Source organism: Coenobita brevimanus, chromosome 23, assembly GCF_032717465.1.
Source record: "Coenobita brevimanus isolate Jiangsu-jjx chromosome 23, ASM3271746v2, whole genome shotgun sequence".
Classification (NCBI taxonomy): Eukaryota; Metazoa; Arthropoda; class Malacostraca; order Decapoda; family Coenobitidae; genus Coenobita; species Coenobita brevimanus.
Window position 1 is genome coordinate 27,952,809 of NC_136976.1, and position 13,393 is coordinate 27,966,201.

The following is a 13,393-nucleotide window of genomic DNA, read 5'->3' on the forward strand; positions in this document are numbered from 1 at the left end:
GTGCACTGCAATGCTGAAGTATAACAACGTGCGGTGAAATATATAATAATTTGGATCATCATTTTGGACAACAGTATACGGTGGTACGTTTGGCACTCAGTGATTAAAACTTTTTCTTTGTCTTCATAACTTTTACGATGCTGTTATTTTTCACCTCGCTGATTATGCCGCTGTAACAGTGGAAACGACCACAGTTCTATTACCATACTGTATACGAATTACGTGCTGAAATTCCCAGTGTATTTGCTTTCGGATAACTGAGGCGGAATAATATTTATCATGTATTAGTGTAGCTACTTAATCTCTACTCCGTAATTTAGAGATATTTCAGATATACAGTAATTATCTGGCATTATTTGAACGAGCCACATTCAGCTTATAAGGATATGTAATACTGAGTAGCAACATGCTGTCCATACAACTGTACTGTGAGTCTTATCCTAGGGTATAAGGTAAGCGTTTTACGATCTTCATAAATCATCACAAAGCTAATGCCTTATTATTACATCAGTCTCTTCTACATAAGATCTATTTTCATTTCTACAGGTAAGCATGTTCAAGGTCGAAATACTCACAAGTTAACTTTTTCAGTATTTCAAGGAATATGGAGCAACACATTAGGATTGCCATATATATTAATAAGCAGAAATGACTTATCTCATTTGGAGATCAAGAACGTCTGAACAATAGCACCACTTTATTCAGCTTTTCATGATGATATTCACTTCTGATTACAGAGTATGTCACCAATACCTCTGTATGCAACAGACATGATCGGATCAGCAGATATTCTGACTTCTGGCTTGATATGATGCAGTTTTTCTAACAACTGGTCTGACATAATTCAGTTATTTCGACTCCTGACTTGACATAAGGCAATAATTCCGACTCCTGGCCTCTTATAAGGCAGTAATTCCGACTTCTGGCCTGACATGTGGCAGTTTATCTGACTCTTGGCATAACTTGTCAGGGACCAGGTCATGAAGTGGCAGTGAGACTGTACCCAAGTTGAGAACGTACGTAACACCTACAGGATTCTGAATAAGAGAGAGAGAGAGAGAGAGAGAGAGGGTTCTGTAAATATTTGTCATCGGTAATTGAACTTTAAAGCTATTATCTGTTTGCAGTATTCGTTATGGAAAAATATTCACATAGAGTCATGAAAATAAACTTCGTTTAGAGAAGTTCATTTAAACTTTTCAGTTATGCAACGATCGTCATTATTATACATTCTATGCTTACAAAAAATTCATATGGCACAGTGTATAACTCGCTATCAAAGGCGATAGACCGTTTGTGAACTCCTTTGTCATTCGGCCTCCCATTCATCGTAGGAATCCAGCAAAAACGAGCATTTTATCTTCCCCCACCCCGTTTTTTTAATCTTTCTGTCCATGTTGTACACCGACACATCAAACTACCCAGTTATTCTTTCACTTAGCTAGGACATTGCCAAGGCCGTGTTTCTGCACGTGTCACCACAATCATTAACATCATCGTTCCCTTTACCCTATTTTCCGCCAGTAAATAGGGTATAAGGGTTCTGGCCTCCCGGGTTGCAATATCAGGGAAATGGCAAAAAACACAAACATAAATAATTATAGAAATTGAAATAGATAAAAAAAAAAATTCTAGTGAACTGCCTCAAATGTCATTAAAGTCTTCGACATTGTGCTCCATTTTACAGGCCTAACGTCCCATACGCAAAATATGCTTTACAGTTTTGGTAAGACAGAACCACACCATCAACTACCAAGTTAAGAAGGGGGTTTAAACCAAGTCGTATGCATAGTCAAGCAATGTTTACCCATCTCTATCTCTTCTGCGTCACAGCTGCTTCATCAGCATAACCTCTTTACCTCTCCTTTACCGACACATCACTTACCATATCCAGTATCTATTCACCATCTTTCTGGTCCTTCATGCTTCGTTCCACGTTCAAACTCTCTCATGTTGCATAAACAAATGCCATCGTCGCCATCATCCTGTTGGCATCCATTTTTTCCATGTGGCTGTATCATTTAAACACACACTTTTCTATCCTCCGATAAATAGATTTATTTTATCGTTATCTTTCACAAATATATAATCTCCACTTCTCATCCCATCCAGTCTACAATGTACGCCATCTGCTGGTGTGTAGGATTGTAAAGCCTTAAGAAACGGACTGCCCCAACTATGCCCAGATTCTGATGCTTTCAAGCACAGCCCCCCCCCCCCCAACTACACACACGCACCACAAAACCATACACAAAATCACATCACACACCCTTCCCACACATACGGACATAATTTTAACTATCACGTATAACCAAACTACACAAATTCCTTCTGGAAAACAAAATAAATAAATTTCTGTGGGTAAAAACAGGGAAAACAACAGCTCTCCTCACACAATCAAACAAGCTATGGCAAAGTAATGGCAATCATGCAAGAAACTTAAATCCTTCTAGAATGATGGCCATGGAACAACTGAGCCAGAAGTAAAGACCAATGTAGCGTCCATAGGTGCCTTGCAACGTGAAGGGAAAATTCACCCTTCTTAGAATTTGGGAAGTGATTGTCGCCCCAACTTCTGCTGAGTCAATCATGTAACCTAAGGACTCTCTCTCTGTCTGTCTGTCTGTCTATCTGTCTGTCTCTGTCTCTGTCTGTCTGTCTGTCTGTCTGTCTGTCTCTCTCTCTCTCTCTCTCTCTCTCACCAAATGCCAAAAACAGCTCAGAGTTCTAGGAACAGGTAATATATCAGAAGCCTTAATGAATTCCGTATGGCCCTCTAGGTGGTGGTATATAACGCCACGCCGCCGCTCCACCAATTACAGCACCAGCCTAATTACATTCTATTTAAATCCCCTTACAAGCTCCAACAGCTCCTATACTGAGACGACGTGTTACTTCAGTTTAGTCCTGCTGCCTTCAGACAATTGAGGCGGACTTAAGAAAACTCTCTAGTTTGAAACTGTTAATGGAGATACCATGAAATAATTCCACTTCAAAAATTAATCCTAAATAGAACAGTGACCCTCCGAGGATAATAGCGCATAAAGCGTAAAACATCCTCTGGCTGAAGAGCTTTATTTCCCAGATACTACTTGTAATCAACATAAATATTAATATCAAAAAGTATTCGTAATTTGCTTCAATTTTGTAGCAGAAGCATAGCACTTATTGGTCCATTATGTGTGAAAGGAACATAAAACCTGAATGCAGGAAACTGTTGTCTAGACTCGCTATACACGAGCCGTGGCGCCCTCTTATATTAATTAACTCTTTCTCCCTCTAAAGCCGACAAGGATACAAGCTAGGCCATTTCTATTAACTGGGCATTATCAGATTTCTCTCTCTCTCTCTCTCTCTCTCTCTCTCACACACACACACACACACACACACACACATTGTACCCTCTGTCTTTCCCGACTCTGTATTTTGTATTCTTTATCCTTATCCTGTTTTGCAGCAGTTCTTTTACTTCTGCTAATCCTTTTAAAACTTTCCTCTTCTTCTGACAACCTTTTTCTTTTGACTTGTTTCAGTTTTGTTTATCTTCCTCTTCACTTTTCTTATCCCTACCATTCCCGTAAATTACTATGGTAGTAAATTTTATTTTTTTCTTGTCTTCATTCCTTTTCCTTTTATAGTTGTTACTGTGACGTATTTTCCCTTTAAGTAGGAGGTACCAAGATCGGATGAACTTCTATCTGCCTTCAGCTACGATTGTATGCGGTTTGACATGCGAAAGGCTGTATAAAATTTTGACGGCCTTGAATTATTACTAAACATTAACTTGTTACATTTTGTATGTTGATAGCCAAGAGAAGAGCAGCTCCTTGGATTTCGAGTTAACAGCCACAATAGAAATTGATACCTAGACCACAAAAGCTTGAGTAAAGCACAGACGCTGGCAAGAGAATGGAAAGGAGAAAGCGGCACCTTATGAGGTCAGTGTAGAATGCAAAGCTCGTTGTAGGGTTCAAAGTGTGTGTGTGTGTGTGTGTGTGTGTGTGTGTGTGTGTGTGTGTGTGTGTGTGTGTGTGTGTGTGTGTGTGTGTGTCTGTCTGTGTATGTGTGTGTGTGTGTGTGTGTGTGTGTGTGTGTGTGTGTGTGTGTGTGTGTGTAAATAGTTAAAAAACGTGTACTTTACTCGTGAAATTCTTGCTACTGAGTACAGAATAATAAGAGGGATGTAGCGGGTCATTCTGAAAGAAGCTGATATTCTAGATGTTATTTTCCTCATCATTGCCTGATTGCCATACGTTTTCCTCATCTTTGTTGTGTTAAATACCAAGAAAGAAATGTTCAATTAAATAGCCCTATATTATGAAGTTTCCTTGTGAAAATATGACTAGTTAGCCTATTGATTAAAGTACAAAATTACTCTGGGAGGAGTGGCTGTGGGTGTGTTGATATTGGGTCAATGTGGGTGGTGTGGCTCTGGGTGTGTTGATGTTTGAGTTAGTGTGGGTAGAGTGGCAGTGGGCGTGTTGATGTTAATATCGGTGTGGGTGGAGTACCAGCGGATGTGTTGACTTTAGGGTCAATTTGTTTGTAGTGGCAGTGGGGTGCTGATGTTAGGGGTCGGTGTGGTTGGGGTGGCTGTGGGTATGTTGATGTTAGGGGTCGGTGTGGTTGGGGTGGCAGTGAGTGTGTTGATGTTAGGGGTCGGTGTGGTTGGGGTGGTAGTGTGTGTTGATGCTTAAGTCGGTTTAGTTGTGGTGGCAGTGGGTGTGTTGATGCTAGGGTCAGTGTGGGTGCAGTGGCAGTGGATGTGTCAAATCCCGCTGGAGGATACGTCCATTGCAACAGATAAAATCACAGCGCTACGATCACAGTATTGATTAAATCATGGTGGTTTTCTTTTTCGTTCAATTCACATTTGTGTGCTAAATTATTACTTTTTTTGTCGTTACTGTGAAGCCAATCGGGGAGCGAGATTTGATATTATTGCTTTTCTCTTCGTTCATGCCTAATTGGTTCCACCGTGCGCTTTTTTATTGTGATCACCCACTTTCATAGTTCACGTTCCCTTGCACATGCCTGACAGTATTGCCTGCCTGACTATTAGTTCGAAAGCATGGAGCAAATAAGCAAAATTCGTAACTGTATCTCGTAAAATTTGCATTGTTCACTCGATACTCGTTTTCTGCATTACTTTCAAAATTCTAAAAAAAAAAAAAAAAAATGAGAACTGACCCAGAAAAGGAAATCATAACAACTGTAGCTGCTGCGGTTATCAATGAATTATTTTCTGAACGTGCGCTTGATTTTGTCGTGCATGGAAGACCGTCATGAGCGGTAATGATAACTTTCCACTTCACATGTGAGGTAGGAGGGCTCTAAGAAAAAGGTACACGAAATGACAACAGTGTGATACCCGTTAACAAAACGCTGAGTATTACAAACTAAACTTCCACTTATTTCACAAGGCCTCGAGGCAATTGGCACGTCTTCACTGACCAAACAAGCCACACACGTGGTGAAGTTTCCACTCTAAAGATTGGAACACAGGGGCTGACTAGAACTCACAAAGCACTGAAGAGAATATTTTCGTTTATCATGCTTGATCTACCTTTACCAACAATCTTATGGTATCTGAAATCAGCACATTAAGACGATAGCCGTAAAAGCGGAAGTCATAATATTATTCCGGTATTGTGTCCTATTTATGAGATTAGAAACACGGTTTCACTAAGCCTCTACAAAATATGGCTCAGCTTCAATGATATACTCACCTTCGCTTCCCACTTTTTAATTCTTATTTATTTATATATAATTATTTGGAAGACAATATATCCTCCCGGGACACCCAGGGGTATTATCGTGGTCTGAGACCGTGACCCCACTGCCCCCGTCCACGCTTAGTTACTGTAAGCCCACAACACACTTGGGCTTGTACCTATATAAATGTGAAATTTCCTTTGTTTATCTTAAAAACTGTGGACATGACTGTGTCGAGGATGAGGCTGACCCCATCACCAAATCCTCCCCAAGTACAGTTCCTGTGATGTCGACAGCCTAGTGTTAGTCTGTAAGCAATGGCTTATCCATAAATCTTTTTTTTATTTATTTAAAACACAACATACAGTTTTTGTGGTGTCGTGATAGGGGGACGGGGTTGTGGCCACTGCCCTGTACACCCAAGCGTAATTTCTGTTGTATGGGTTGATCATTTTGACATTTCTCTTTCACCAGTAAAAATTAACAATTTTTATCTTGAAACTTTATTTTTTTTTTTCGAAAGTTGAGCTAGGCTCGGCGTCCTCTCTGCCAAACCCCATGCACTATCAATTAGGTGCTTATAATCTTTCCTGGCTTCTATATACGGTACCTATGCAATGTAGCGTGAAAACTGAGGTCATGCACAGCGGACAACCAAAGAAGCACACAGAGAGGTTTGGAGGTAGTGTGGTGTGATAAATGTCGAGGCAGTATGGTGTGAGAGGTGTGGAGGCAGTGTGTTATGACAAGTCTGGTGGCAGTGTTGTATGAAAGATGTGGAGATAACGTGGTGTCAGAAGTGTGCAGGCAGTCTGGTGAAAGAGGTGTGGAAGCAGTGTGGTGTGAGAGGTGTGGAGGCATTGTCGTGTGTGAGATGTGGAATCAGTGTGGTATGTAAGGTGTGGAGGCAGAGTGGTGTGAGAGGTGTGGAAGCAGTGTGGTGTGAGAGGTGTGGATGTATTGTGCTGTCATAGGTGTAGAAGAAGTGTGATGTGAGGGGTGTGGAAGAAGTGTGGTGTGAGAGGTATGAGGCAGTGTGGTACGGCGTAGTGTGATGTGTCGCGGCACTAGAACTAAAGTACTTTTTATTTACACCGGGAGTAACTCACCACCATTATCGCTAATGAGGAGGTTGTGGTGGGTTAGTGGTCCCATCATCAGAGCCGATCTTTTCCCGTGCATGTGTACACTTATTATACAAATAAATCAGCACAGGATACTGTCATGGAGGGGGTGAAAAAACGGATTACAAGTTACTCTAATTCATATTATTTTGTAGCAAAACACGGTATCCATGGGAATCAGTATCGTTAACTGTTTTGCAAGGGATAGTAAAATTGTATAATATTCTAGTTCATATTATATACCTTGTCGCAAAATACGTTCTGCCAACATTCCCAAGCTTGTAGTTTTCACTTCAGCATTTCTATTTTTTCTTTTTTTTTACACAGGATGAGAAGAGGAATGAAAAGACATTTTAAAAATAAACCACACACTAGATTATATATGTCCTCCATTCATAACAAAAACTGTAATTGTTGGACTTGAACTGCTGTAGGTTGATATTTTAGGGGGAACTATTCTGGGGAAGCGAGTTCCAGAGATGCAGTTCGGGGAATAAAAGAATTCTGATTGGCAGAAGTTCTGCAATATGGCAGTGTGACAGTCCAGTCATGAGCGCTACCAGATGCCCGTGTAGCACGAGGGAAGACATGGAGAAGTGACACAATGGATGCAATTTTGTTTGAGCATTTGCCATAAAAAGTATCTCTAATATAATACACGGGAGGCAATATTCATTCTTACACGTAGGGGAGGTAATTTATTTGTAATAGGAGGGTTATTAATAATTTTACAACCTTTGTTCTGAATTTTGTCCATTTGTTTTAGTGCAGCCTCTCCATATCCACTCCAGCAGGGTGAGCAATATTCCAACTGAGAGCTTTCACATTCCTCGTATATTCATGAATAGTTATGGCCTATTTGATTTGATCTGCGAAGAAACGAGCCTTAAGCCTTTGAAAGCTGGCAGCAGAATGGTTGTCCAAGTGTTTTCATTATTATTGACGTATTATAAATAATTTTTAATATATGGGTTTCAGTAAGTTTGATATTAAGAAAGCACAATTAAAATATTATATATAGAATATTATATACAGTAATTTAAAAATAGGTCCTTACTAAGTTATTAGATGGCCTAGAAGTGTGCAATTTCGAATTCTCAGAACAAATAAAAACACGTCCATGTAAAGTTTTACGAGTACCCTGTTTTTTTGTTTTTTTCTCATGTTCAGGCAAATTAAAGTAAGTTGTCATTACTGCTGTACATTGTTATATATCAGAGTCAAATATCGGAATTGCAGTGAAATATAATATATTCTCTGAATTTTGATGAATGGTAGACGGGGAGGGGGAAGACCGATCATGGGATGTCCCACCTAAGCAGACAAATATTCAAATTTACTTGTAGCCTTTTGTTGTCGCATTGGTTTGCATTTGGCTCTCTACTTTCGCATTATCAGTAATTATGTTGTTATCTTTTTAGTTTTGTATATCTAGTTACAACTTAAAACACAGCTGTGACAAGGTATGGGCTGTGGGATATTTAAAAGTTACAGTGACATTTAGCTTCTTCACCCATGTTTACCATTCATTTTTCGTTTGATTTCCGATGTTTTACTTCATTAGATTTTACATAATGTGGCAGTGATGACATTGCCAGACGCCATGTATCCCAAACAGGGTGGCCAATGGCTTAGAGTTAATTGTTTTACAGGGAGGGGCACTAATCCTCCACCAACCCCACTTGACACGTAGGGATGACAACAGCATCTGGTGTTCCCAGGCGGTCACCCATCCAAGTACTAACCAGACCCAACGATTTTCCTTAATTTGCCTGAACATGGGAAAAAATCAAGGTACTCGTAAAACTTAACCTAGACGTGTTATGATTTGTCTGAGAATTTAAAATCTCATGTATCTAGGCCATCTGATAAACTTATTATGCCCTCGTCTTTAAATTAATATATGTAGATAATTCTCTCTCTCTCTCTCTCTCTCTCTCTCTCTATATATATATATATATATATATATATATATATCATTTGGGCATTATCATCAAATGGTTGCTGAAACCCACCTATTTAAAATAATTTAAAAAGCGTCATTAACCCCTACACCGCGGGCATGTTTACCAATGTTTTGCGTGTCCCGCGGGGTTATTCAGGCTCCGACAGACTCTCAAAAAATATTTGCCAAAAATCAGTTATTAGTCCTAGAATATTAAAATTAAATATGTTTATGGCATATGCCTTCAGCTTTCTCCTGGAATGTTTGTCGAGCCTTCGTCGGTTACCGTAGGACTTGTGGAGACCTCTGAAGTTGGGTAATGAAGTCTCCACTTTACACTTCCCGACAACCCGTAATTTGATTACCACAGCCAGATATAAACACTATAAACACTACTCTATGATTTTCAAGTAGTTTGGGACCCATACTCCAAAAAAAAAACCACTGTGAAAGCAATGGAAATTACGAGCGCGTCTGATCGTCGCACTTGCGCTAGTTTGCTCTTGGTACTCTGTCATTTATTATTCATAAAACCCCTCACACTTTATATTTCTATTACTATATCACACTTATATATATCTGGAGTCTTTCTCCATAAGTTTCCTTCAGTCGTATTAGTTTATTGTCACTGAAGTCATTCAATTTTTCATTCAGTAAAATACATAGAGAGCCACGGATTCACTTTCACTGTTATAACATAAATTATTTGTACTCATATTCTTATATTACTAATTACTTACATTACTGTTTACATTTTCTATTCTGTTTTCAATATTTACCCTTCTATTTTACTTACACTATGTTATTCACTGTCACTTTCAGTAAGATAAAACTAAAATACACTGTTCAATCATATGTACTGAACATCCATTGCTTTCACCTGCTATTTACACATTATTTACACATTATTTCCAAATTATTCTGTTTTCACACTTGCACTGTTACAACTGCTACTGGCTGTGGTAATAGAAGAAGCAGGTAACACAGAGGGGAACCTGGCACTCATTGCACTGCCAAGAGGTGCGTTTGTGCTCAGGTGTGCGGCGGGTGGTATGTGCACACACCTGACACCTGCGAATCGCAGCCTTCCTTTTCCCTGTGGCAGGCATAAGCTCAAGTCTGTGCCGATCCATATACGCCCTCTGCTCAAGTCGGTCGGGAAGTGTTACTGGATGGCGCCTTGGAGTTGCTGCTGTCACTCTACAATATCTTTCCAGCAGCTGCTGGACACAAGTCCTGGCGAACAACCTCAGGGAGAAGAACTTGGGTGGCTTGACCTTCATCTTGTACAGGATGAAGGCGTTCAGCATCGTCATATCTATGAGATGCAGAAAAACTTTCCTGTACCACCTAGTATTCTTCCTGAGGCAGTCAATCTCACCAATCATCATATCGGACTTGTCCACCAGCCGCATGTTGATATTATAGTCCAACACAGCATCAGGTTTCATCACAGGTTCGCCTGTCCTACGGTCGACCTTCCCACTGTCTGTCATCTCCCCCTTATGTACGGTGGTGAGCATGTGCACGACCCTCTTGTCATGCCACCGTATTGCCAGCATCTTCTCACACTTGCATAGGTGCACGTCTCCTCGCTGCGAGGTTCCTGCCTCTGGGAATTTGGGGAAGTGGGCACGATTACTTTTCACAGTGCCGCAGGAGCCAATGCCGTGCTCAGAAAGGTATTTGGCAAGTTTCGGTGCTGTATAGTAGTTGTCTGTATACAGCACATGATTCCTACCAAAATACTTTTCTAGGAGCACTTTCACTACACAGCCTGAGAAGCCAAGGGGGTGTGTTTTATCCAGATCGACAGTGCTGGCTGAATATATGACAAAGTCAAGGATGTACCCCATTTTACAGTCGCACAGTACAAAGAACTTAATTCCAAAGCGATGGCGTTTGCTTGGAATGTACTGAACAAACCGAAGATGTCCTCTGAACAAAACCAAGGATTCATCAATGACAACCTTCTGAAAGGGGTGGAAGAATGACATAAACTTATCATTCATTCTGCTCAGAATCTCCCGGATCTTCCAGAGTGGGTCGGTTTGGGAAGGTACATTGTTGTCGGCAAAGTGCAGGTTTCCCATGATGTTCCAGAAGTGATCTCTGGCCATGTACTTATTGAAGGTGGGTGAGGGTAGTAAGGGGTCCATGGACCAGTATTCTTCTAACTCATGCTTCTTTGAGTGTGGCATGAGAAGCATGAGGGCAAAGAACACATACAGCTCCTGCACTCCCAGCATGGACCACTGTTGCATCTTGGCTGCACCTGTACCACTTGCAGCACGTTGTGATTCATACCTATTGGTCTCATCACATATGTGCTGCATGACTTCGTCATCTAGGAAGGCCAAAAGGTAGTCCACACACTCAGCATTTTTGTCAATAGTGAAGGCAGGCTGAACTCCTGAGGAGCTCTCATCAAATAATAAATTTTCAGGCACAAAATCTGACCCTTCCGTCCACGCGAAGGCGTCCAGGATTCCCTGTCGTGGCGGTGTAGGGCGGGTGGTGGTGGTGGTGGTGGAGGTTGGCTGTGAGGCAGATTTATCTCGTTCAAGGTCACTCGCACTGACCCTGGGTTGCCGTACAGCACTAGCAGCCCTTACCCTACTAGCTACACTACTTTTCACTCTCCTTGATTTACCTCTTCCTCCACGGCCTGCCTTCACTGTTGATGCTGGTGGTGACTCCGACGACGAAGACTCCGGAGATAACTCAGCCGACGATGATGAAGAAATGAGTGAAGTGGGGCTTGGGGAACGGGGAGGTGAATGCACTCGTGACTCATGGAGGGCTGGGTCACGTGGGGGCATTGTTCTGGGGCTAACACGTCGCCTTTTCACTCCCTTCCCAAATTCCTTGCCTTGCTGCACTAAAGGCTCCTTTCCCTTGGAGCTAGAGACTACTTCCAACACTGAAGCACTCGTTGTAGCAGTTTCTGGCACGATAACCTCACCCTGCTCATCACACGATTCACCCGAATCGTCAAAATCACTGTCCATCATCACCATGGACAATTCTGCCAGTTCACGTGCCACTGCAGAGTCACTAAGGTCTTTCCTGCCTCCCTCACTACTTTTCTTAGGGGTAGAGGTCACGGGGCCCTTTGCAACGGTGCAGAAGCGGCAGGAATGGCGGGGCGCGAGTGCAACATGGTTTCACTACAGCGGAGGACAAGGAACTAAATGCCGCAGCTTATCTGAGAAGGGAAGGGTTGACAATGACACTTAGGCTGACTGCTGCTAACTTACATGCTAATTTTTTAAAGGTAGAAAATCTCGGCAATACATAAAGAAATAGGTAGTTCCAGGTGAATGTAAATGTCACTTAGGTTTCTCCCTTCTTTTCTGATATATATTTTTGTTACAGACATCGATTACAAGGCATAATTCAAAGGGGAAATTACCTTGGTAATGTAGCGAATGAATGCAGGTGAGGTGTTGTCAGGTGATAATTAGCCAATTCCTGGTGTATAACACTATCACTTACCTAATTTTTTTTTTGGTATATATTATTCTGTATAAGTATAGGGCATAGGGCTTATTTCAATGGATGAAATCTGTGGAAAAATCCGGGGGAAATTTGCATAGCGCAGCGCAGCATGGGAGGTGAGAGGACAGGGTAATGGAGGGCAGGTAGGGAGGGGAGTCACGAAGGGGGTAAAATCGCTAGAATGTCAACAATGGATGGGAGTACAGATGAGATTTGGAGTGCTGACTAGTGTTGGACATTGGCAGTACTGATAGATGATACAAGCCACCACTTGAGAGCCCGGGATAAATCAAAATAACACAGAATCACAAAAGTGACGCCCCGCGGTATGATCCATTGTGGCCGAGCGTCACGAAAGTGACGCCCCGCGGTTAAGGGTTTAATAATGAATGCACTAGGACAACCAACTGGCTGCCAGCTTTCAAAAGTTTAAGGCTCGTTTCTTCGCAGATCAGATCAAATAGGCTTCAGTGAATTTCTTTTGTGTCTGCTAAAACTTTTTTTTTTTTTAAATGTGTCCGACTCTGGGCATAGGCTTCACAGCCTCCTCCCAAGGCCCAGTAGTCCTCCTACATACCATACACCTCTTAATGTCACCACTTCGACGCTAACATCCACCGTCCATACTGAATACATGTTAGGGCTGTCTGATACAGGACTGGTGTATTGGTATTAGCCTGGGTATTTTCACGACATGTCGCCGGGTCTTCAGGCAGATCAGTAACGTCTGATTATATGAAATTCAAAGCCTTAAACTGTTCCCTGCCCCAGCGGGGATTTGAATCTGGGTCCGGTAGGAATCCAGGCCACCTCCCTACCGGTTGAGCCACTGCGTATTATTTATATTATACAATACAAATAATACGCCTTGCATTTCATATTTCCATTCTCTGACTAAGGCTGATTACAAATTTTCATTCACCTCTGTTAATTGCCGGCAGTCACATTAAATGAAACCGCTTGTCACAACAGAGCAGAGTCTTTACTGGCATTTACTGGCACTTCCTTCATTTTTATTTTCATTTCCTTTCGTTGCAGTTGGTGCACTTGGGTATTTTATTAAGGCTAACACTAGAAGAATTTTCTCAACTTAGCTAAATGTAAGCTG